The sequence below is a fragment of the Falco cherrug genome, chromosome 9 (genome assembly GCF_023634085.1).
Source record: "Falco cherrug isolate bFalChe1 chromosome 9, bFalChe1.pri, whole genome shotgun sequence".
Lineage (NCBI taxonomy): Eukaryota > Metazoa > Chordata > Aves > Falconiformes > Falconidae > Falco > Falco cherrug.
The window spans coordinates 50,079,659-50,102,467 of record NC_073705.1 but is presented as its reverse complement, the minus strand read 5'-3'; the positions used below and the strand labels follow the sequence as shown (position 1 = coordinate 50,102,467).

At 37.0% G+C, this 22,809-nt stretch overlaps 1 protein-coding gene across 1 annotated transcript in view; it reads left to right on the top strand.

Moving 5' to 3' along the window:
- LRMDA (leucine rich melanocyte differentiation associated) overlaps positions 1-22,809 on the top strand; it is a 680,442-nt gene that overhangs the window by 4,869 nt on the left and 652,764 nt on the right. The window lies entirely within an intron of this gene.

The window sequence follows — 22,809 nt, the reverse complement described above, 5'->3', positions numbered from 1 at the left end:
GGCCAGTGAGGAACTTATGGTTTGTTTTCTGCTCAAAATGAAAAATAAGCATCGTTACCTGAAGAAGGGAAGAATGGGATCAAAAGTGAATTGTTCTTAACCAAAATACTAGTAAGTGTGTGCTTCTCTCCCTTCTTTTTATTTGTAGATGTCTGGTTATACCATAAATGGTTTGTAGTACTCTTTTCCCAGATGATGTGTTTTTGTTGTAGTCATATGATTTTATTTTTGGTCAGCTGTGTAGTCAAGTGCTAAACCTTAGTGTAGTTAGAATTTATAATTAATTCTAATTATTTTAAGATATGGATTGATTTAGAACTCAGTAGTATCCCTTTAGTTATTACAGTATCCTTTTTTGTTTAATCCTCGTGAGAAAGCCTGGTGAGATTCAGCAGTGTATCTTTCAGGTTGGCAACTCCGTAGGTAAGTAGGGAGAAAGGAATGGAGTGTAGTTGTGTGTAAAAAAACGTAATTTTTGAGCGGTAGGATTGGTTGGAGTTTCCCTTTTATTCTGTTGAGGGTGAGCTTAGAGTTTGCTTGTGAGGAGTAAGACACACAAAAATAGTATGCTGGTGCCTTGTTCCCATGATGGGAAAAAACAGTGGTTTTAACTTACTTAACACTCCTAAATGTTATCCTGAGCCACTGTCAGCTCTGGAAGACTGGTTCCTACATGCAGGAGGTAGGAGAGCAAAGGAGGCACTGAAGATTCTGTGGATGGTTATTGTCTTATACTTCTGCTGATGACTCTGTATTTATGGAAGTTGTAATCAGAAGAGAGAATTTTGCTGGGGGAAGGAATTGAATGGGTATTTTTTCATTTTGTCATGGAGATAATTCAAGTTCTGCATGTGTATTCAGATTTAACATCATCAAGAAGATTGTTCCTTCTTTACAGCTCTGGAGGTGCTATGTCTGGAAAAAAGATTTTGTTTCTTCCATTTAATGCATGATTTCAACAGTTCCTTTGAGTTAATTTATTTCATAAAGTAAAACATTAACACTAAACCTAGATGTAAAATATCACTTTAAAACTGTAAGTCCTTAGTTCATGTTTTCATGAAGAGCTTAATTGGTGGTGTATGTCTCAAATCTGTGTTTTCATTCCTTCTTTCCTTCCCTAGCCAAAACACTATCACTTAGCCTATTTTTCAGAAGTGATATGATTTGGTTTTATTGACATTTGGGGAGAAAAAAAAAGCGTGTTAAAATCTTTTGTGAGGAAAGATGAGAGAGAGTGCTAGGTTTTGGGGTAGCTGCAGTCATTTTCATACAGGATAGCTTACTGTTGTAAAGCTGTGAAAGTACTGTAAGGCCAGAAATCAGATTTGGGGAAAAGAAAGGGGCGGTACGTGTGTGTGTGTGTTTTTAGCTTTGGGAAGCTAATACTAAATGTGACGAGAGCAGTAATGTTTTCTCATTTGAGCTGTGATAGATATACTAAGCATATAGAAAGTAAGAATGATCAGCTGCTGTATAATAAATAGTTCAGCCTGGTTTGCACTCATATATGAACACTGTGACTACATATTATAGAGAAAGATAAGTTGTAGAATAAATGTCATAGTTTTAAATGACTGTGAATATAGAAGAGATGTCTTGGGCAGCTGTTCAAGGAAGTGTAAACAGTAAGATCATTGTAATCTTCTTTAAACAAGTATTATTGCTTGAAAAATCTGACACTGCTGTAGTATAGTGATGAGTTTTATGATTTTTATCAGTGAATGCTTAATTTGAAAAGTTCAGTGTGCTGTTTTCAGTGGGGAAACTTAATGTCTATACTTAAAGTCTTTTTAAAAAGGGGTTTGATTTTCTGGAAGAAAACTTGCTATCTGTTGGTAAAAGCAACAAAAAGTTGTGTCAAGACAACCAAGGGTGATCAAAATCTAGAAAAAGATAAAGAGAATATTGTGCTTTGCTGACACAACAGTTATTTGCAGTAAATATGTTAGTTTTTATTATGATACAATTCATTATCAGATGGGACTATGTGTGTGTTCTTAGAAAGAAAAAATATTTCCATGTTTAATAATTTAGCCTGTATTTAAGCCAGAGAAAGGCTGAAATAGTCAGCAGTTACCTGTTCTCAGTGCATAAGCAGTAAATAAGTACTGACCAAACTTTTTTTTTAATGTTGTTTTCCATATAGGGTCTTTGCGTCCTATCCTCTGTAAGTACAGCTACTGCCAAGTGTATTTTGAGAAGGAATCATCCTGCTGTAGTAGACAATAAATTCTGTTATGTAGAAGTGTCAGTAGAATTTCTGACAACATAACAATTGCATGAAGAATTCAAGAAATTGAATGTAGAGGGAAGATTTTTTTTTTTTTTTTAATGCTTTGGGCACCAGTAGTTGCAGTCATGTTACTTGATATTGCTATGATGGGTGTAGTTGCATGGAAAGAGAGCTATCTGTCTGTCATAGTAACGTGTTCAGCTTTGTGGTCAGTTGGCAGCGAGCTCTTCTTGCAGAAAGTGCTGTCCTTTCTGAACCTGAATCCTGTGCAGTTGTAGACTTGCAGTCATTACCGTGTGCACACATATGCTTATCCATCTAAGAGGCTCTTATCAGAAAGATGTATTTGTACTACATGATACAGATGTCACAAAACTGTCTTACGCAACTGATACAATGCAATACTTGATTGAACAGTTGCTTTAGTGAATTGTACTGATTTTAATACCACTATAATGTAGATAACTTTGTTGCAAAAGTCAGGGTAGAGCCAGGTAAGTTGTTTTGCCATTTAAGGCTTTCCACTGTAAATGTGAGCTTGGCCAGGTATACTGGAAAAAGTGTGGGAGGACTGGCTGATGCTATTAGTAAAGTGGGAAAGAATTAGCCAAACATGCTATATTTTCTGACTTACACGCAAACAATTTATGCCAAGCTTGTCCCTTAATAACATATTTCAAGAAATGCTGTTGGGCTTTCTGGGAAATGCAGCTTGTTGGTTTGTGGAAACTAAGAAATTTCTCTTCCTCTGCTCCCATTTTTTTTTAAATTGGTTTTTTTTTTTTTTTTTTTTAACTTTTTTTCTGCAAAGAAGAGTAGTTATGTGAATTCGGTGTTCTTATGTGTGGTGGTTTTGTTACTCAGATTTCTCAGATATTTTTTTTTTTGGGGTGTGATGTAAATGCATAAATGTACACAGGACCAGAGAACTAAATTAGAGGAGGAGAGGGTTGTCATTAGTTCTTTAGTATTGGCAATTTAATACAGAGGAAACTGTGTATTTTTACTATTTTTTAATGACTAGAGTTCTTCCCAGGCTAGACCTTCTTTATTAAATAAAAGTTAGGGCCTGTGTAGATTAATTGTCTTTGTATCAGATCTGGTAAATCTAAAAATAACACTTGATTTAGTAATCACAAAATGTTGCTCTTTAAAATAATTGTCTGTCTTGTTTGCCTTTTTCCAAGAAGTAATGTTTCTCCTTGATTACCTTGAGTGATACATGGATGCAACTTTCTTTCTTCTGGTGGCCAAAGTGAAGTGATTGTTAACCCATCAGAATGGTTGTGCATCCCCCCTTTTCCCTGGGATGGAAAGAAACGATAGAGGTGAATGGCAAAAGGGAACTGTTTATGGGGAAAAAGGAGGAGTAATTTGCTGTGTACAAGGCAAAGGGAAAAACTCGTGTGTACTTAAAACATGCTAGTTGTAATCAGCAAGATACGGTGCCACTGGATTGCCTCCTGTTTACACCTCTGGTGGACAGAAATCTTTCAACCCCAGACCACTCTAGTGCACCTGTGAATGATTTCTTCTAATGCTGTTCTCCTTACAGATTTTGTTTAAGTAGTTTCTAATGTCTTTTGCTTCCTTTTGGGACTAATGGGGGGTTGCGAAGAAGATGGAGCCAAACACATCAGATATACTGCAAAAGGACGAGAGGCAGTCGTCACAGGTTGCAGCGAGGCAGTTTCCAACTGTTTGTAAGGAAAGGCTTCACGATGAGAAAGGTTGTGTGGAAGAGGTGCCCGGAGAGGCTGTGGAATCTCCATCCTGGGTGATACTCAAAGCGCAACTGGACAGAGCTCCAAGCAACCTAATCTAACTTTGAAGTTGCCCTGCTCTGAGCAGGGGATTGGACTAGATGACCTCTAGATGCCTCTTCTGACCTAAATTATACTATGGCTCTGCAGCTTTATTGGTGTGGTTATCATAAAATAGCCTGAGTTGTAGCAGCTCTTTTGATTTTATATTAGTAGTGCTTTTCAGCTGTTTTAGAAACCATCTGTTTACACCGTGTATTTTGAGTGAGGCATGTTTCAGGAGTAGAGATGTTTTGCTTTGGAAATCTGCTCCTGAGTCTCTCATGGCAACTGTACTCGATAGCCTTGCCCGATAACAGAGTACCGTAAAGGCCACTATGTTGTTTCATAATATGTGGAAAGCATTCCCTGGTTCTCATGTAAGGAAAGCACAGAGTATAGGAACGAATGTCACTAATGTGCCACTGTTAGTGTTACTGGGAGGCTTTGCTGAAAAGGATTTTGAGAGAGAATGAAAAACTATTGTTGATCATTCAAGGTTTTCATTTAAAGACAAAAAGTAAATAATAATCACTGGTGATGGACAGAAAGGAATAAAAAAGCAAGTAGGAAGGATGTAATGTAGGCAGGGAGTAGAGATTTGGAAGAAATACAAAGATTTTTATTTTTTTACATGCATCTTGTTGTTTTGTGGAGAGAAAAAAACCAACAACCCCTATTCAAAGTTTCTCTTACTTGTCCTAGATAACTTTCTTTGTGCCAAATTTGTCATTTCACATTAAAGGCTAAATACATTCCAGTGCCTGAATAACAAATGTCTGTGGTTTTGTACAAATAGATGCCATGCTTTTATAAATAACAGCTACAGTTCGATTCACAGAGAAGTCCGTCTTCTAATTTTGTCCTCAGTAGTTTTAAACATGTGAGTTATTTTCCTTTTTCTTAGATTTCTTCTGGGTCTAAGCTATGTGGTGAAAGGGAGAGTGAATCTTTAATCTTGGCCAATGAGGAAGGATTAATCCAATAATTGTGCTCATGGAGATACAGATATCTCTTCTCTCTCTCTAGGGTGCAGATTATTTCTGCTAGGAGCATGAATAATTTGCACAGTGTGTGCTTGTGCATATTTTCCACTGTCCGATTAAAAGGGGGTGTGTGTATGAAAACATCCCCTTGAACTTTAATCCTAGTCTGGAATGTTCCTCCATGACTTTTGTGAGGCTGAGGCTTTGTAATGTCCCCTCTCTGTGGACTAGAGATTGTTTTTCTCTTCTGCCTACTGTTTTCTTGCCTGGGGGAATATGCAAGTGGCAGCTTGAAATTGGGCTTCAGTTTTACAGGCCATGTTCCTCTTTTCGAGTTAAGTATGTAAGAGAGAGGCTTTTTTTGGGTTTTTTTTTTTTTGCTTGCCACCTTCCCAGTCTGTGCAGCAATAAGACACGCAGAACAGGAAGATGAACAACAAAAGAAAGATGGAAATAAAAGCCAGAATTCAAAACAAAGCATGACATATTTTTTTAAAAGCCTTTAGACTGATCTTTATAGCGTTTTAAAATGTTGAAGAAAATGCACTATTGTTAAAACTTTTTGATGGTTTTATTTATAAGGTAGAAAAATATTTTCACCATAATTGGGTAACTCTTAATCGTAGCAATTGCATATTTATCAGTGTGAGGGGCTGTTATTAATGTAGCTGTCATGCACAAACACATTTCTGCATTAAATCCATTTAGTATGTGCATTATTCGGTCTAGAATGTCACCAGGACATCAAAGCCCCCTTAGGCATAAGAGCACAGTGCCCTGCTGTGGCTGCAGAAAGGGCTTGATCAATAAATGTAACATGTTAATGCAGAGCAAATAGAATAAAAGATTTCTTTGACAAGACATGAAAAATCACCTTGTGGCAGCTGGCATGGTGATGCCATTTCAGCGGAGACACTAGCAAAGTTGATCTGACAAGTAAAGAGGAGAGATGATGGTTATAAGGTGCTTTTGTTTCAAACTTCTTTCTTGACCTGTCAGGTTTTGAAGGAGCCTGAATGGCCCTTTTTTGTCATGTGAAAATTGTAGTCTTAGGCAGTTATGAAGCAGTTATCTCTTCTCAAATTGTGAATGCTGCTGTTTAATTGATTCACTTAGCATTTGAAACTGTCACGCATTAATAATTGCTAAATCCTGTAGATACTGCTCCAGTGTGTCATGCTTAAATGTGTAGTTATCAGAAAATTAATATCCTTAATGAACCGATGCTTTCAAACTAGCATTGCATGAAATCTCTTTTGCCCTTTCATTTGCTGAAGGTATATCAGCCAGTGTTCAGAGAAACCCCTCCTGACAGTTGTGTGGCTTTATTTTTTTTTTTTTTTTTTGATGCCCGACAAATGCCAGCTTTGCTTTGGGTACATAGTGTGCTCAATGACAATAAATATAGTAATTATGCTGGAGTTAGTAATTAACATAATTATAGTCAATTACGACAAATACAGTGCAGAGCTAAATAAATGAGGGTGAGAAATTAGCAAGCTAATTGATTTACCTTACTCGCTGCTTTTTCTTGCAGCTAGCAGTTGCAGATTTTCTGCAGGAGAAGGAGCGTTGTTTACAAATAGCTGATTGTGTTTTGAAATGATTCTGTCTTATGGCTCTCCTGTTTCTTTTACACTGAGGTGAAGAGGATTGAAATATGGGGTAGGGGTTAGAAGGAGAAAGGAGCTGCTGTTCCGTCCTCACTGAACGCTTTGAAGGAAAATGTAGGTAACTTGCTTTAATTTTAGAGGCTTCTTACAGTATTGAAGGGGGGGGAAAAGTCATGTTTCTTTACAAACAAATCACGTTGCTGCAGAAATTTTGATCCTTTATTTTAATCCCCTTAGATGTGGCCTGAATTATCTAAAAGACATCTATCTATCTGTTTATTGACATTAGAGAGGTCTGCACAGTACTGTATAGCTAAAGAAAGAATCCAAACTGTTCAAGCAATCCAAGTGTGTTGAAACAATATGCCCTTGTTCAGCCATCAGTTTCAATAATTTAGAACTATTGGACCAGTAGAGATGCAGAGTATCATAACATTTGTGCACATTATAATTGCCTGTTTTGTTTCGAGATGATTTATAGTATGTTGTCTGAAATAAGTGTATTGGAGCTATGCAGTTAATCTGTTTCACTCTCCTTGTTTTTTTGTTTTCGTTCAAGCATGACCACAGTTTACTATGTGAAAGGAGAATTAATATGTTTAAGTATTGAAGATTTTGTATTGCTTTTAAAAAAATAAAAAGATGTTTAGCAGTAGCTGAGATTTCTTTCTTGCTCTAAGAAGACTGGTTTACAAATGTTTGTAAATCTTATACTTGAAATAGTTCACTGTTTCAAGGTAAATGGAGTTGTATTTAGAGACTTCAACAAAGAGATAGCATTTGCCACAGCTGAGCTGTCCGAAATGTGTAAATTTTTGATAATTTTTCCTCTACTATTGCAGTAATGTAACAAGTTCAAATGAGTAGGCTTGTAGTTTGAGGTGGGTACTTCAAGTTTACCTGTAAGGGATGTCCTACAGTAAGCACAAGACACTGGTGTTTAACTAATGTTGAAATGTTATGAATGTCTGAAAATAAATGTACACTAACACTGCTAGGGGTGGTCATTCTTTAGAAGCAATTCAGGTGGAAATTAATTTGCTAAATGAAATATTTATGTGCATGGAATCATTTAAATTATTTAAAATTTACAGATGTAATGGTCTTTCAGATGAAGTCTTACATGTCTATTAATCACTATGGACTACCTTGTGCATAATTACCTTTCTATTAAAATAGCTATGAAATAGCCTTATCCTACTAGATGGACTGAAGACAAGTGTGGTGATGGGTTCACTTTCTGCGTGGGTAACACCTAGGGAGTTATACAAGGTAAAGTTTCATAGGTGTATGTCTATTGTAAAAATGGAAGGAGAGTGTTACCAGTAACAAAAAGGATTTTAGACTTCAAATTTAATTCTACTTTTGATAGCTGACAGACAATCAAAAAAACCTAAATCTACTCCTTGCTCTCTTCTTCCCCTCCTTTTCCCTCCCACCATGCCTCCCCCTTTTGAAAAGTGGCATTTCAACAAGAACCAGATGTGCTCTGGGTAATGTATAAGGATTTTTTTTTTCCTTTTTAAAACTTTGACTAATAATAAAAAATATTATTAAGATTTACCTTGTCTTGCTTATAATAGCTATGACTGTGTTCTATTATTTTCTCAACTTTAAATGTGACTACAGAATATTTGCCTTTACAAAGTGTACCTGTGTGTGTTTTTGTGACCTGTATATTTTCATGCTGTGTCTTATTTGCAGTCATTGGTTTATTGTTGATATGAAGGGGACTGGTGAATGACTAATATTTTAAAAATATCATATTAATGGCTTATGGTATATATTTAAATATCTCACTAATTTCAGCATACTGTGCCAAGGATGTAAGTTTTTTTTGATGGATAAGTTATTTTTCCAAAATCAGTAACGTGTAAGGACAAACTTAGAGTATGAATTGTTGTATTTCAATCTTATACGGGTGGCTGTTATCTTCTTCAGTCCCAACAGCCTCTCTTTTTGTCCATTGATCCTTGCTTGACTTTTTATGGCCACATAGTCACTAACGGACTGTGAAAACACTGTGGTATATATACCTCTGACCCCCAGTGCTGGCCATTATCCATTGATTTACTGTATCTGACAGATCAGAACCTAAGATTGTTTTCTGTTCTGCTTTTCTCAAGGCGGCTTAGCATTGTGGAAGGAGTTGTCTTGAGAGTGTATCACTTAGCACAATTGGGCAAAAGCTTGTTACTGTTACCTTTGGGGTGTTTGTGTCAGTGGGTGTTCATATTATGTAGCAGAGTGTTCTTGGGAGGATTACTGAAGTTGCTAAATCTGGTAAAAATCTTAAACATACTGCAGGATCTAACATGAAGTAAAATAAGGTTGTGAGCTTGAACTGTTACATCCTTCAATATAGCTAGTGAACATTGCTGTGATGGGTGATGAAAGTTGTTTTTTTGGTGATATCCATCTCTAAAGGGCTGTATCATGAGTAAAGGTAAAGGTGAAATCTGTACTCCTGAACAAAGCTAACGAACTCCTTGGACTTCAACAGAGATCTGATGTCATATCAAGTATCCATTGACTCAAGGCTGTTGATAAGACCTTTTGACTGAGGTGAAGCATTTGCCAGCGAACTGATGTTTGCTTCACATAGTTTTCTTCGTGTTCGAAAGAACAGGGAGCAAACTGGTTTCTCTTGATCTGGTTTCCTGTGTAAAAAATCAAGTTGTTTTTTGGGGTGATGTTGAAGATCTAATCCACACAATCTGCACTTGTCCTCTGGGTACCCGGAGGGCTTAATTCACTGGCACAGCCAGTCCAGCTCCTTTTGTGAGAACTGTAATCGGTCTTAAACAAAAATGGGTTTTTGTTTTGAATTCTGTTCTGAATGACAGGAATCTGTGTCAGATTGACAGAAAATCAGGTAATAAATGGAAGACTACTGCAATGTATGGAAAGTATTGACATTTGGAGGAGAAATAGTTTGATGCGCTTGTTTTAGCTTTCAAAGAATGTCAATAGATTGCAAATAACATCTTGGTGACTTGTCCTGCACAGTCTATGGTTATCTGGATTGTAAGACTCAGAACTACTTTTATTTTAAAGAGTATTTGGGGGTTAAAGAAAAAGGCGTGATAAAGAGCATGTTGTGTATAGTAATCAGATGGACCATTCTTACTTTCTGACTTCCTTAATCTTTCTTACTCTAAAACAGTATTTCCTCATCACTGCTGTTGTGAAACAAGAGTGAAGGACTGCAGAAATAACTGTTGTCTGAGGACAAGGAGCTTGACTGAAGGGAAGAACCTGCATTAACCCTGGAGCTATTGTCTCTGTCTTTTCCTCTCTGTTTTGTTGAAAGGTATCTTCTTCTCTCCTTAACGCAATACACAAGATTCTCGACATCTAGTTGCAGATGTAAAGAACTTGACTAGTTTTGCTTACCAGTCACTGAGTAAGAAGTGTCTCTATCTTCCACTATTCAACAAACCTGCTGAGGGGTCATGGTGCAAATAGCTAGTTGGCATTTGGCAGGTAAAATCCTTACAAAGCTTCTGTTTATGCATTGCTTGTTTGTTTTATGTTGTCTTGTGTGGTTTGTGCCATTTTTGAGACCTTGCATTTTACATAAATTATCTTCAAGATGATATTTCAGTTTAAAAAGGCAATCCCCAAACCCTTAGCTCATGCATGTGTGAAGAATGAGTAGCATAGAAGTGCAAAAGGGCCATGCACTTTTCTCAGGCTCAGGAACCAGCATGTCAAACCAGACATGCTATACAATAATTATACTGTCTTTAAGGTCATCGTTAATGCAGTGTTATAGCTTAGTTGCAGGCTTTACCCATGAACTGATGCTGGCAATCATTTGAAGTGATATTTTTATTTCTGTCTTTGTTTTGTTTCTCCTGGTCTTTGTTTTTGACTGTGCTTGCCTGAGCGAGCTGCTCACTGGTAGAGTTGGAAGATTATTTCCTTTCTTTATAATTTCTTCTCAATTTTTAGCTTAATTTGCCCACTGAGTCCATAAGTGGTAGCAATAAATGTGCTTTGTGTAATACAGCTATAAGAGTTTGTTCATTTTTAAAACCACCTCATTGCTCATGTTTGTAGGGACCATTGCTATGGTGAAAGACTACAGAAATCACTTTTAAAAGAACACAAATAAGAGATGCAAAATATCTAATGTTAGGGAATAGTTTGTAATCCATCCAAAACTCCGGGAAGTTAATAAGCTCTTGCAAATCGGACCAGACTTGAATAGCTTCTCTTCAAGTGCTTAAGTCTCTCATTTTTTTTTCCTGTGCGGTTGGTATATGGGCTGTACTGGTGGATGATAGTATTTGAATGTGTGCTTATTGTTTTGTAGAAAGCGTACTGTGTGTGGGATGCTGCTGTCAGAAGTAGGTTATTGGCGTTTAATACATACATGTACACACAACCCCCAACCAACACCTTATGTGTAAACATCTTTATAATACATGTATAATGTCTTTATATGTATTATATGTGTAATACATAAATTATATTGTTAATATCTAAAATTTTGGAGGTGATACTCTAGTATTTGGTTTACTTTGATTCAGCACCTACAGTAGGACTTTGTCAGCGATAACCTTCTCATACTCAACCTAGAAAGAAAGAACATATTACTTACAGGTTACTAATAAAAAAAGATAGAACACATCAGAGAGGGGTGATTAGGAGAGATAACTGACCTTGAGGGAATTGGACCAAAATGGGAGCAGTCTTAAGATGAAAAAGTACTGAAGTAACAAGAAATGACAAATTTCTATCTTCTTCTTTTTGATTATTTTATCCAAACCTACCTACATTCTTAGAGGCTTTTGTTATTTTCAAAATCTCCCTTTTTCACTCCCTCCTCCATAAGCTCTCAGAAGTAGTCAGTATTGGTCTTGGCATCAGCTCTTATTGAGGCTGAGAGGAGGAAAGTTACATCAGCATGATGGTGTTAGCCCGGTGGTGACTGATGCATATTTCAGGTTATGAGCTGTTTGGCATGGATTCTGACTCTGTTTCTGGGTTTGGTAATGGTCAGGCTCTTGCTCTGTTGATATTGTTGCACTGAAGACTAGAGTGACAATGTTTGGCTTATTACTTGTGAACTTCAAACTTAATATGTTATTTTTGTAGAACTAACAAAGGAATTTGAAAAGTGTGTGTGTGGGATTTTTGTTTGGTGTTTTCCTTATTTTTTTTTTTTTTCTGGTATGAAGCTTATGTGCTCAGTTTTCTCAGCCGGTTAATTTTTATGTAATGCATTGAACTGATGCAAATATTTTGAGTACAAATGCTCAGTCCTTAATTTTTGAGTTTGCATTAAGCACCATTTTTCAATGCTTGGTTTGCTCAATGTTAAAAGATGGGGAATATATATAGTTAAAATACACTTGATATTTAAAGTGTAGCTCATATTTTATGAGCTAAGCCTGTGTTTCCATTTTGGCAGGTGGGCCGACTGGTGCTGTTTGTTCCTTGTGAATAAGACCAATGGAAAGACATCGTAGTGCTCAATGTTTTTAAATTACATTCAGAAATGTGAGCTGCCTTTCCCTTAGAATGTTAATCTATGATCAGACATGCTGACAGTGCATTCAGTTTATGAATTTAACAGAAAAGCTACCTATTACCTACATTTTATAGTTTTTTAAAATTGTAATTTCCAACCATTAGTTTAAAGATCAAAGTTAGCATATGTGTTCTTTGTAAGAGATATGTACTTCTGGTGGTATAAATTACTTCTTAGTAATTAGTTTAGATATTTATTCAACATGAGTATTTTTTCAGCCCCCCCTCCCCCCTTTTCTTTTTTCTTTCATGATTTCAAGACCAGTATATTTTGATTTTAAATCCTTAGGTGTTTGGGAGCATTCAGTTACCTTCTTAGAGCAACAGAGCAGCTTTTTATGACCAGGATATGGCTATCGCATTTGTTGACAGTGGTCTGAGGTTTTTGTTCATCTGTTTTTTGGTTTCATTCTGTTTTACCAAATGCTAAAATGCATTTCTTCTCTTACGTGTGAAATCTCTTAAAGCACACGGAAATGCAGCAGAATTGTCCTTGAACCATTTCAGATGTAAAGGGGCCAAGGCTTACTGTAGTGCCATGACTCCAAGGCCATGTGGCCAGAAAAGCACTGGATGAGGATGCTGTGTTTTAGACTCCTAGGACTTTCAAGACCTTTTAGCTGGAGCAAAAAGATGAAAACTTGACCTAGTTACGTAAGCGATAAAGTGTACTGATTATGTTAAAGCACTTAAAGGCTGAGGGAAGGGTGTTCTAGATGTGCCAAGGATTAACAGTATATTGAATATTCAGAAAACTCTGCCTCCAACACAGTTACATTAAGATAATTTGACAGTCCAGTGTGTGGATTTTAAAATTACAGCTGCTCAAGGATCTGAACACTTTCCTTTTCTACCTGTTATCTTACATTTAATAAACTATCTTGGACAATCAAGTACTTTGGAATAGCACAGAAATAGCCATGTGTGAATGTGACTGTGTTGGAATGGCTTTGGGAAAAAGTTGTCAAATATTCTGTTTTCTAAGAAAAGGAAACTAGCCTACTAAGTGAGAGACTGCATATGTGTCCAGTTTACTTTCTTCCCTCGCTCTATGCCGCCTTTTCTTCCCCCCCACTGGCTCCAGCTCCTTAAATCAACAGAAGGCTGCTGAAGGTGCTGCTGAGAGATTTGGGTGCAGGTGCAATGTGAGGTGCTTGCTTTCTTGCAAATACTCTTTCTTTTGTTCACTCTGTTGCTTGTAATCAGGAGCCAGGCATCAGCTAGTTCAGCTGTTCTTGTACAGTATTGGTTCTGGTTCTACCAGGTGCACAATTAGAAAATTGTCTTTCAACATATGAGGGGAACGTCAGAGGGTAGTTCAGTTTCTTTCCCTGTTAATTCTTTGGCTTCCTTTAAATAAGTCATATCAACAAATGGTGTGTTACTACCACTAACAATAGGGCTTTTGAAATGTGGATGTATCTCTAATGAGAATCTATTTCAACCCGTTTAATGCGGCTGCTACTTTGCCACTGAATTACAGATTCTGGTCACTGCAACCACAGGTGGTTTGAAACAAGAGCTTCACCTGCATGTAAATGACTGAGCAACAGAAAAGAAGTTTCTAAAGTTAAGGAGACTAATGCATTACTGTGGATTTTGTTTTGATCATAATTTGTCTCACTTTCCACTAATTGGTAAATGGAGGAATAGAGGACATACACTCGTATTGAGCTAGAAGTGAATGGGCAAGTGTTTCTTTGTGTGTTTTAGTACAGCAGATGAAAATCTTGGTTGCTGTAGCCCTAGTATTTTAAACAAAAGTAGAAGTGTGAAGTCAGCTTTAAGGTAGTGTCTTGCACTTTCTTTTTAAAAAAAATTCTTTGTCTGTGGGGACAGATGTGCACTGGAAGCAATTAAGACTAATGTGGGTGGAAAAACTAGTGCTAGAGCCCCTTCAAGATAGCTGGTAGTTATAAAGTTGATGCTTGTATTCACAGCATAGCCTATTACTATCGTATAACCTGGAATGAATAAATAATTCCTATATTGTAGCAGGTACATCGTAGCAGTAGGCAGAATAGTGTCAGGGTTGGTTAGTAAGCTTCATCATATACTCGGAAACATCACATGTTTCAGCTTCTGTACCTTTTATTTAATGCACTATGAGGTCATAATGTAAGCCAGATTTTCTGAATGATTCCTTGACTACAAATCTCCGTACAGCTCTGATTCTTGGGAGGTGAGAGTAGGAAAAAGGCTTCTACACCCTAGTGAGTGGAGTGAAACCCTATTCACACCCTTTTTTTCCTTGTAAAAAAGCGTAAGAAAGTCTACAAAAAAAGATATGCAGGTACAGACTTATGTTAAAGGTTCATCTGTAAGTTCCTAAAATCAAATACCTGAACATACCTTTGCTGCTTTTCAAACCTTTGACCACTTGCAGAAAATAACAGATTCTTCCTTTCACTTGATTTTGTATGCTGAACACAGGTAAGATCCTTGATGTTTGAGCCTATCCAGTTGAAGTTATTCATATTATAGAATGCATTCACAGCTGTGCTTGCATGTAGAAAGCTAGGTGTTACTCATTTAATCCTCTGCAGATCTATTTTTTTGCAATGTTTTCAAATCTGTTCCTTGTCTTTTGCTACAGAGCATTTTATTTATTTATTTAAAGGCCTTCATGTCTCTTGAAGTGATCATTGAACAGAGACAGTAAAATGCTGTTAAAATTCCATCACTGCTGATTCCAGCTAAACCAACCACAACTAGTGTATTAAAAACAAGCAATGCCCGCCCCCCCCCCCCCCCCCCGTTTTTTCCTCATTGATGTCTAGCTAGCGGAGTGCATGAGAGTACAGAACTTTAACCCCAGAGAGCTGTGCATGAGAGACTCTTTTCAGATTCTTGCGTAAATCATACTAAGGCGCCGTGTGTAAACGTGACAGTACCTCTCTGCGCTTGACATAGTAACTACAAGCTTTTATGTTATTTAAATATACTAAAATGTACCCTGTATAAAGCTGCAGGTGCTGCTACACCTCTATTACAGCATGGCAACGTTTGCCTTTAGAAAAACTCCGAGGCTGGTGAAAGAGTTAAGCAAAGCCGCCAGAAACCATTTTCAGCTTTTACTTTGCAGATACAACCTTTTAAGCATACCTACATTTACCTGCAATGGCAATCGTTTTGCATTTTAATGACAAATCAAGTATGTTAACTTGCATTTGAAACGAAAGTGCCTTAAATGTCTCTGGCTGTCAGAATGAGATGTTAGGAGCTTGATGAAAAGAGAACAAAGAAGACAAAGTATGAAGCCTAGATACAGGGCAAAATGAAATAAAACCTTGTATGGCCTGTCAGGGGTGTCAGTTGATATTCCTATCTAAAGCACATTATAGTATTACTTTGCAGCTCATAGCTTACTCATCTGTCTTTTTTAATTCATCACATTCTAGCCCACATCTTTTAAGTCCCATGTGTCAACAATGGAAGAAATCTGTTAATTGACAAATGAGTGTCACAAATGTGAATTGGTGCCTTTACATCAGAGGCAGGTAGTCTCTGTTGTTTTTTGTCGGCTCTATTATTGGCATAAGCCAGTGTAAGACATCTGTCTTTGCCAGAATGAGAGATGACAGCCAAAGAAGGGCTGTCATTGTTTTAGTGCATGTTCATTCTGCTGAGATACTGTATAAAGATAAAATGTCAGTTAAAAGAATATGAAAAACTATCGGGAGGAAGTCCTTAAATTACTTGGGAAGGGGATCCGGGAATTGGTGCCAGAATTGAAATCCGAACGTTCCAGTTTGCATCTATCACGTCAATTTAAAAATAATACTTTCTGAGTAACTGGGTCAGTTTATAAGGCATTTAGGAAAACGTTATGTTGTGTTGGCATAATTAGCTCATAAGATGGAAGGAAAAACATACCTCCACAGGATATGAGTTTATTACAAGTTCATTTTTCAGACATGTATAGAATTGTCTCAAGAAAAATATCCTGTGTAGCATCTCTGGCGTTGATTTGCATCTGTTTTGAAATATTGAAATTGCTCCTTTCCAATTTCTTTTTCTGTTATAGTTCTATTTTAGATTGATGAATAACATAATGAAATAAAAAGCATAGCCAGCTGTGAGCTGATGAGACAATTAATAGGAAGAAAATTATTAACATAGTTCTGGGGTGTCTAGAGGGTGTACAGTATACAAAAGTTACTCCCAAATCACTAAATCCCTTTATTGCAATAAATGACTTCTTAATATCAGATAGTGAAAAAGAGAGGAAGAAAATGTTTTAATGGAGGAGGTGGAAAAGGGGAGTAGAATAAAAATGTCATAAAAGGCTGCCATTTTGCTTTTTACCTTGGCTCAAAAGTTGTAAGAAAGATAGATCAGCATGTTAATCTTCAGCAGCTCTAACAACCATATGCTATAGGTGCTACAGGACACTCCCCGTGTGCCCCTCTCCCTCCAGAATGACCTGTGACTTGCGTTCTAAATGACCTTGTCTGAACTTGGGCGTTTTCAAGGACTATGTTGACAGAATCTGGTGAAGGGCTAACTTGTTCTGTAGTGAGACTGACTGTCTTGAATTTTCAAGATGGATGTTTCTAAGCAGCAATTTATTGAAAGTCTTAATTTTAAAATTACTTGGGTTTACATTTTAAATAGAGCTGATGATATAGCAGATTTTAGAAATTCTCAATTTTGATAATATAGGCAGAATTGTCATGGATAATTTTGTAGGAGTTGTGGGTGTCTTTTTAAAAAATTTTGACATTTTTTTTTAAACTTGCTTCCAGGAACTAGTTGAGCACCAGCCGAGTGTCAAACTGATGTTTCTCCCTCCCCTCCCTACCACCTAATGTGGGCTTCTCAAATTTTGTTTGTCTTTGATAACTATGTTTATCTCCAAGGTGCCTCCTGGCTGTTGTACTGCAGTCCATGGTTAATGCTGATTGCAATTTTAATTCTTGAGACCAGCAACAAAGTTAAATGCTTCTAATAGGTGTTAGTAACTTTACAGGCCTTTTATGTCTTAGGGCCTAAAAAGCTAGGAATGAGTAACATACAGTTTCCTTTTTAATTCTTTGGATTAGAAATATTGTGGCTTTGTAAATGGATCTACCTTTTAAAATGAATACTAAGAGAGAAGGTGGTTTGTTCTCTTTGAAGCCTACTTTTTTTCTTTTTTTTAAGAAAAAAAAGCTAATCTTTTCCAAGTTATTTGGAATTCATTTTGCTAAACATAATTCTAAATATTTATAATCCATGAAATTTAAGTATTTGCTGCTTGTATACAAAGGATTACGGGCCTCAACTGAACAACTGTAATTTTATTGGTGGAAGCCTTGTTCTTCCATTCCTAGCATTCAATGGTTCTAATGAGATGTTTGAATTTCCACTCAAAAGCCATACTGTTGCTGGTGTTACGTTAAGTGCCAGGCATATCTTTTCAGGCACAGTTTTGAGTAGTGTGTTCTCAAGCTCAGTTTCCTTTGAGAAGTTGAAAGATAACACTGTCTCCATTTTACAGATGGCAAAACTGAGAAGTGGGGAGGCCTTGTTGATAAGCTATAGATGCCAAGTGTAATTTTCAGCCCTTCGTGCCAGCTTGCATAAACAGCTTCTGCATGTTGTGAAGAGTGATGGTTAGCACCCATCCACCTGCCAAATCTGTAGTGATCCTAGATGTAGTTTATTCTCAGGAAGTGCTACTAGCTGCACTTTATATGACCTGATACCTGGTATGTCAGCAAGGTGATTATACAGCTGAGTTGAAAAAGAAAATAAAAAATTGAATGCATTGTAGACATGAAAGAAATCTTTTTGCCTTCAGGTGGATCAGGGTTTTCTCATATTTGTTGCCCTGTGGTTGAACAGTATGTAATTATAAAAGCAACAACAGTAACAGCACAGAAGATGTGTACTGGGACTGCGTTTTCTATTGTTGGTGGACTTCCTTCCTTTCCTAGCTAAAATATACAAAATGATCAGTAAGGATAAGTAGGAAGAACAGATCTCATCTCTCTAAATGAAGTGAATGAACTTCCTTGTGAAAATTCATGTGTGGGAAATGCAGTTGGGGCTAGCTAAGATACCGTCCTGTTCCATACCCAGCACTTACTGCAAGATTCCAAGTAGAGCCCACAGAAAAAATTCAGCTTGTAGAGTTCAGCTAGGGCAGCCTGTGTTTGTATGACAGTATTGTCACTGTTACATTAACTCTGGAAAGGGAAGATACTGGAATTTAAATACAGAAATGTACGTGTGTGTGTGTGTGTACCCTCTTGGCAATTCCCCCCTCCCAACTGCCAGCTGTCATACAGAATCTGAAACAGACAAAAATTTATTGGGTAGTATTTAGAAACATGTCAGTGGTAACGACTGGATCTCTGATTTCAATTATCACCTACTAAATTTAGGCTAATGTAATGCATTTGTAGACCTGTTGAATGCACTTGACATCATGCTTAAAATATTTGAAACTGCACTATTTTTTAATATCATATATTGACCACTTTCTTTTTCCTACACACATCTGGTGCATGGCAGCAGGCATCCCATGTGACCTATAAAAACTTCAGTTGTGCTAGTTTGAGAATTTCTTTTTTTCTTCAGATAATATTTCAGCTGAGGAGAAGAAAGTAGTCTGAGACTACAGTACAAAAATTGGCTTAATGAGACACTACTCTAAGAACTGTAATTCACCATTTTTTCCCCCTTTGCAATCAGTGTGTAAACAGCATTTAAAGCTTTATTCCTATTGTTTACCTTTTCATTGAAAATCCTTGGGATTTAGGCGCCTTGGTCACCTGGGTGCTCTTAAAACAATTTTAATAACAAATTACCTATACTGTCTCTCTGCGAACATTTTATGTGCTATTATTTTAGGATTATTGTGGGGGATATTTTTTAAAAAAAGTTCCCTTTTTCAAGTGTTGAAATACTTTGCTGGAGTGCTGCAAAATAGTTTTCTAATTTTCAATCTTATATTCTTTCCCTACCCATCATTCTCATAAATATTCATTAAATTAATATGCTGATGTTTGCCACTCAGAGCTGGCCTTCTAACTATTGGAATGGTTGAAGGCATTTGCTTGGTAGTACTCCAGACTACTGATCGTCACAGCTTTCGGTTTGTCTTTCGCTGTTTTTGTGAAAACATTATGAGCTTTTAAAGTTACATCCACATCCGCATGCAAGTAATCTAAGAAACAAAATAGTCTGCAAGTACGTGTAGGCTACTTTGAATAAGTTAATTGTCCACATCTTGATAGCTGCATAGACAAACTTGGGGAATTTTGGAAGAATAAATATCCTTCTCCTTTAAAGCAAGATCCCAGCTTGCTTGTACTAATTGGGCTTTGTTGTGTTTTCTCATGTCTTGGAATATATTTTTCAGTAGTGTTTTCAGTGGTGCTTAGCAGGGTCTTTTTCTTCCTGCCTAGTGCTTCCAGACATCCTTTAACTGACTTAACCTTAAGAATCTCAAAATTATTTTAAACTGGAATTATAAAAAAATTCTGAGCATGTTATCTGTTTCTGAAATGCAAGACAGAATAGCAGAAGCTTTTCAAAAGGTTATTTGAAACAGGCCTTCTGGTGGAGGAAACAATTCTTGAAGATTAAATTTTAGTAAAGTTGGATGTAGATCTTCTGGAGAAATGAGTAAGGATGTACAGTCTTACTGATGATTTGTCATTTTCAGAATCGCAAAAAGTGTCTTGGATGGTAAGTTTCAGGAGTAATTTCCTCTGACATTGATTTTCTGGGGATTTTGTTTGGTTTTGGTGTGGAAATTGTCTAAGATTCCTTAGAAATTCTCCAAGCCAAGCATGAATGCAGATGGCACCCAATAATTGCAAAGGATCTACCTAATGGCTTCACAGTGCAATTGAAGTTGCTGTAGAAAAGAAGCAACATTTCCTGTTCTGGTTTAAGCTTGTCCAGTACAAGCCTAAAACTCATCATTGATCACAAGTCACAGAAAATGCCTAAGTAACTTGATGACATCCAGGCTATATGTAGACATGTTTTTCTCAGTGGAGGATCCCTTTAACATGAGCCCTACGTTGGTTTTTTTTTCTTTTTTTTTCTTGGATGTTTGAAAAATGAAATCTAAGGCCTGAGAAGTCTCCAAAATATAAATTTCAATCGTAAACTAAAAACAGGTGAAGTTTTAAATAGCTTGCAGAACTTCCTTTGCTCTGTTGTTATATATGTCTTTAGTAGTTTGGGGCTTCCTGATGAATGGATTCTGTTCTGTGCCATCAGTTCTAAAGGGCTGTGTTGTTCCTACCAGAATGCTGAAATTTTGGAAGAGTGCAGGGTGGACATTTCACTTGTCTGTTTTGATATGTTCTATATTGGTTTCAAATATAGGGAACTCCTTGGCTGCTTCATTTTGCTAACCTGTCTGATTGCTCTGTACTCAGTTTTTCTCAAATCACTCCTGTGCTGCCTGACTGCCACCTTGGATGACCCAGTTTTGGACAGTTTTGCTGCTTTCCACTTTATTCCTACAAATTCTTCTAATCTGTGTGACTGCAAAAATGTTTCCTCTGCTTCCAGGTATCTCCTCTCACTTGATAATGTGATGCCTGCCAACCATATGTTTCTACAGCACCTAACTGTACTTTTGCCCTTTCTTTAAATCAATAGGAGTTATTGCTTTCAATACGTCAAAGTGGACCTCCTTCACAAATGTTACTCTGTTTAATGCTAGTCTGTTGTGGATGGTGCAACTGTTGTCCAGTTGCTATGTCAGAAAAGTGTATACATATTTGGAAGACTAGAGAGGGAAAAAAATAGCATGTTGCTGTTCTCTCCTTGTTAAAGCTGATAGGTCTAATATAAAAAGTGCATGCTACAGTCATGAACTTTAAACTAGGAGGCTTAGGAATTTTTATATTACATAAGCAAACAAATAAAGTATTTTATGTATCTGTAGAGGAGAAAGGTAAATACTGTGGTATTTACTATAATTTATAAGCCCCATCAGTAATAAAAGTCGTTAAGTGTATTAAACTTAAGACTTACATTAAGGGCTTTGTCCTATTTTCTTGTTACTTCTCATGAGTGCTTCATCAATCAACACAGTCCTGTAAAGTGATTTCTGTGTAGTAATCAGAGGTCGTTGTGGAGAACTATAATCAGAAAGAAACCCCAGTTCATACTTTGCAGACAAATAATAATTAATTGACTAAGAAGAGGCAAAAAGCATTACACAATCTCATGAAAGCCAAAAAGAAGGGACAAAAGCAGAGAAGAGTGAATGCTTATCTTTGTTACTAATATACGGTTTACTTTCAGTTCATAACTTCAGTCAGAGAGTGCTGTCCTTCTACTGAATGGTCTGAATGTCCTTCTGGCAGAGATTAGATTAATCCTTGTTTTAAATGTGAACAATATAAATATACATTTATTCCACTGGAGAGGAAATAAGATGACAACTAAAGAAGTTCACGTTTGGAAAGAGTAGAAAGGAGTTTTATGTTGATGTTGGCTTTGCATTTTGATAATGTTTTGCGATGCTTTCTCATTGCATGACTCCTGCAGGAGGGTGGTGGTGGGTTATGTGAAGACAAATGTCTTGGGAACAAAAAAGCCCTTTTCTGCCAAAGCTAGAAGGTGGTTCTGACTCTTCTATTCCCCCCTCCTCCAAAGAAGTCCAAGAAAACTGTTGACATTGATGGAAGAGGAAAATATCATTTATGATGACATCATGTATTACCCAAGCAAATCTGCTTTTTGTGGTGTGTTGAAATAAACAGTGAATCATTCTTGCAGGAGTATTGGTTTGGATTCTTCTTCCTTCTGTCACCACTGCCCCACTGCCACTTTTCCTTCTCTGCTTTGTCCATCTTTGGGGGTCTTAATATTGATGCTAGCTACAGAAAGTTGTTAAATTATCTTCAATCCTTATACATAGCTGCTTCATGTGGGTTGATGTTAGACAAGGATAATTTCTGCCATGTGGCTGGAGGCCATACCCAGCTGCTGCTAAATAACATTGGTACTGATTTACTGGCTCCAACAACATTTCATTGCAAACTTCATTTGGAGGTAGTAAGTTTCCTTTGCCAAAGTACTGTGGCAGCCTCATCTGCTAATGGAAGTTGGTTGTTTTCAAACAGTGTTCCATCTATAGATATATGACTTGGGTAAACTGGCCTTTGTCTATCAAATGCTGTGAACCAGTCACAATGTTTGTTCATCAGATGATGTTTTCATCAGCAATTGAGAAGAGAACAGATGAGTAAGATACAACCAATATTCCAACAGTGAGCAGGTTCAAAAGGAAGCTAACGGGTACAGTTGGGTAGATTACATTAGCGTTACAGATAATGCTAGGCAATAAGGCTAAAAAGGAGTGAGGTTGGTTATGTGAGTGGAAGGAAAGAGGCGATGACTCGGTGTGTCTTAAACGGAATTCTCAGACGGAGTACCGATATCTGGACTGAGACTCAGGGAGCTGGGAGGTCAAGTGTCTGTTGGCTGCAGAGGGTACAAATGATTCCAGAGAGGGAGGTGTCACACAAATCTTGTAAAAGCCTTTTCCTTTGAAGTTAGGTCAGAAATGGACATTTATGACTACTTCATGAAGTTCTTTTAGTTTGTCATAGTTCTTAACACCAAGGTAAATGCAAAACATGCAGAAACAATTGCGGAGATGTCCAAAT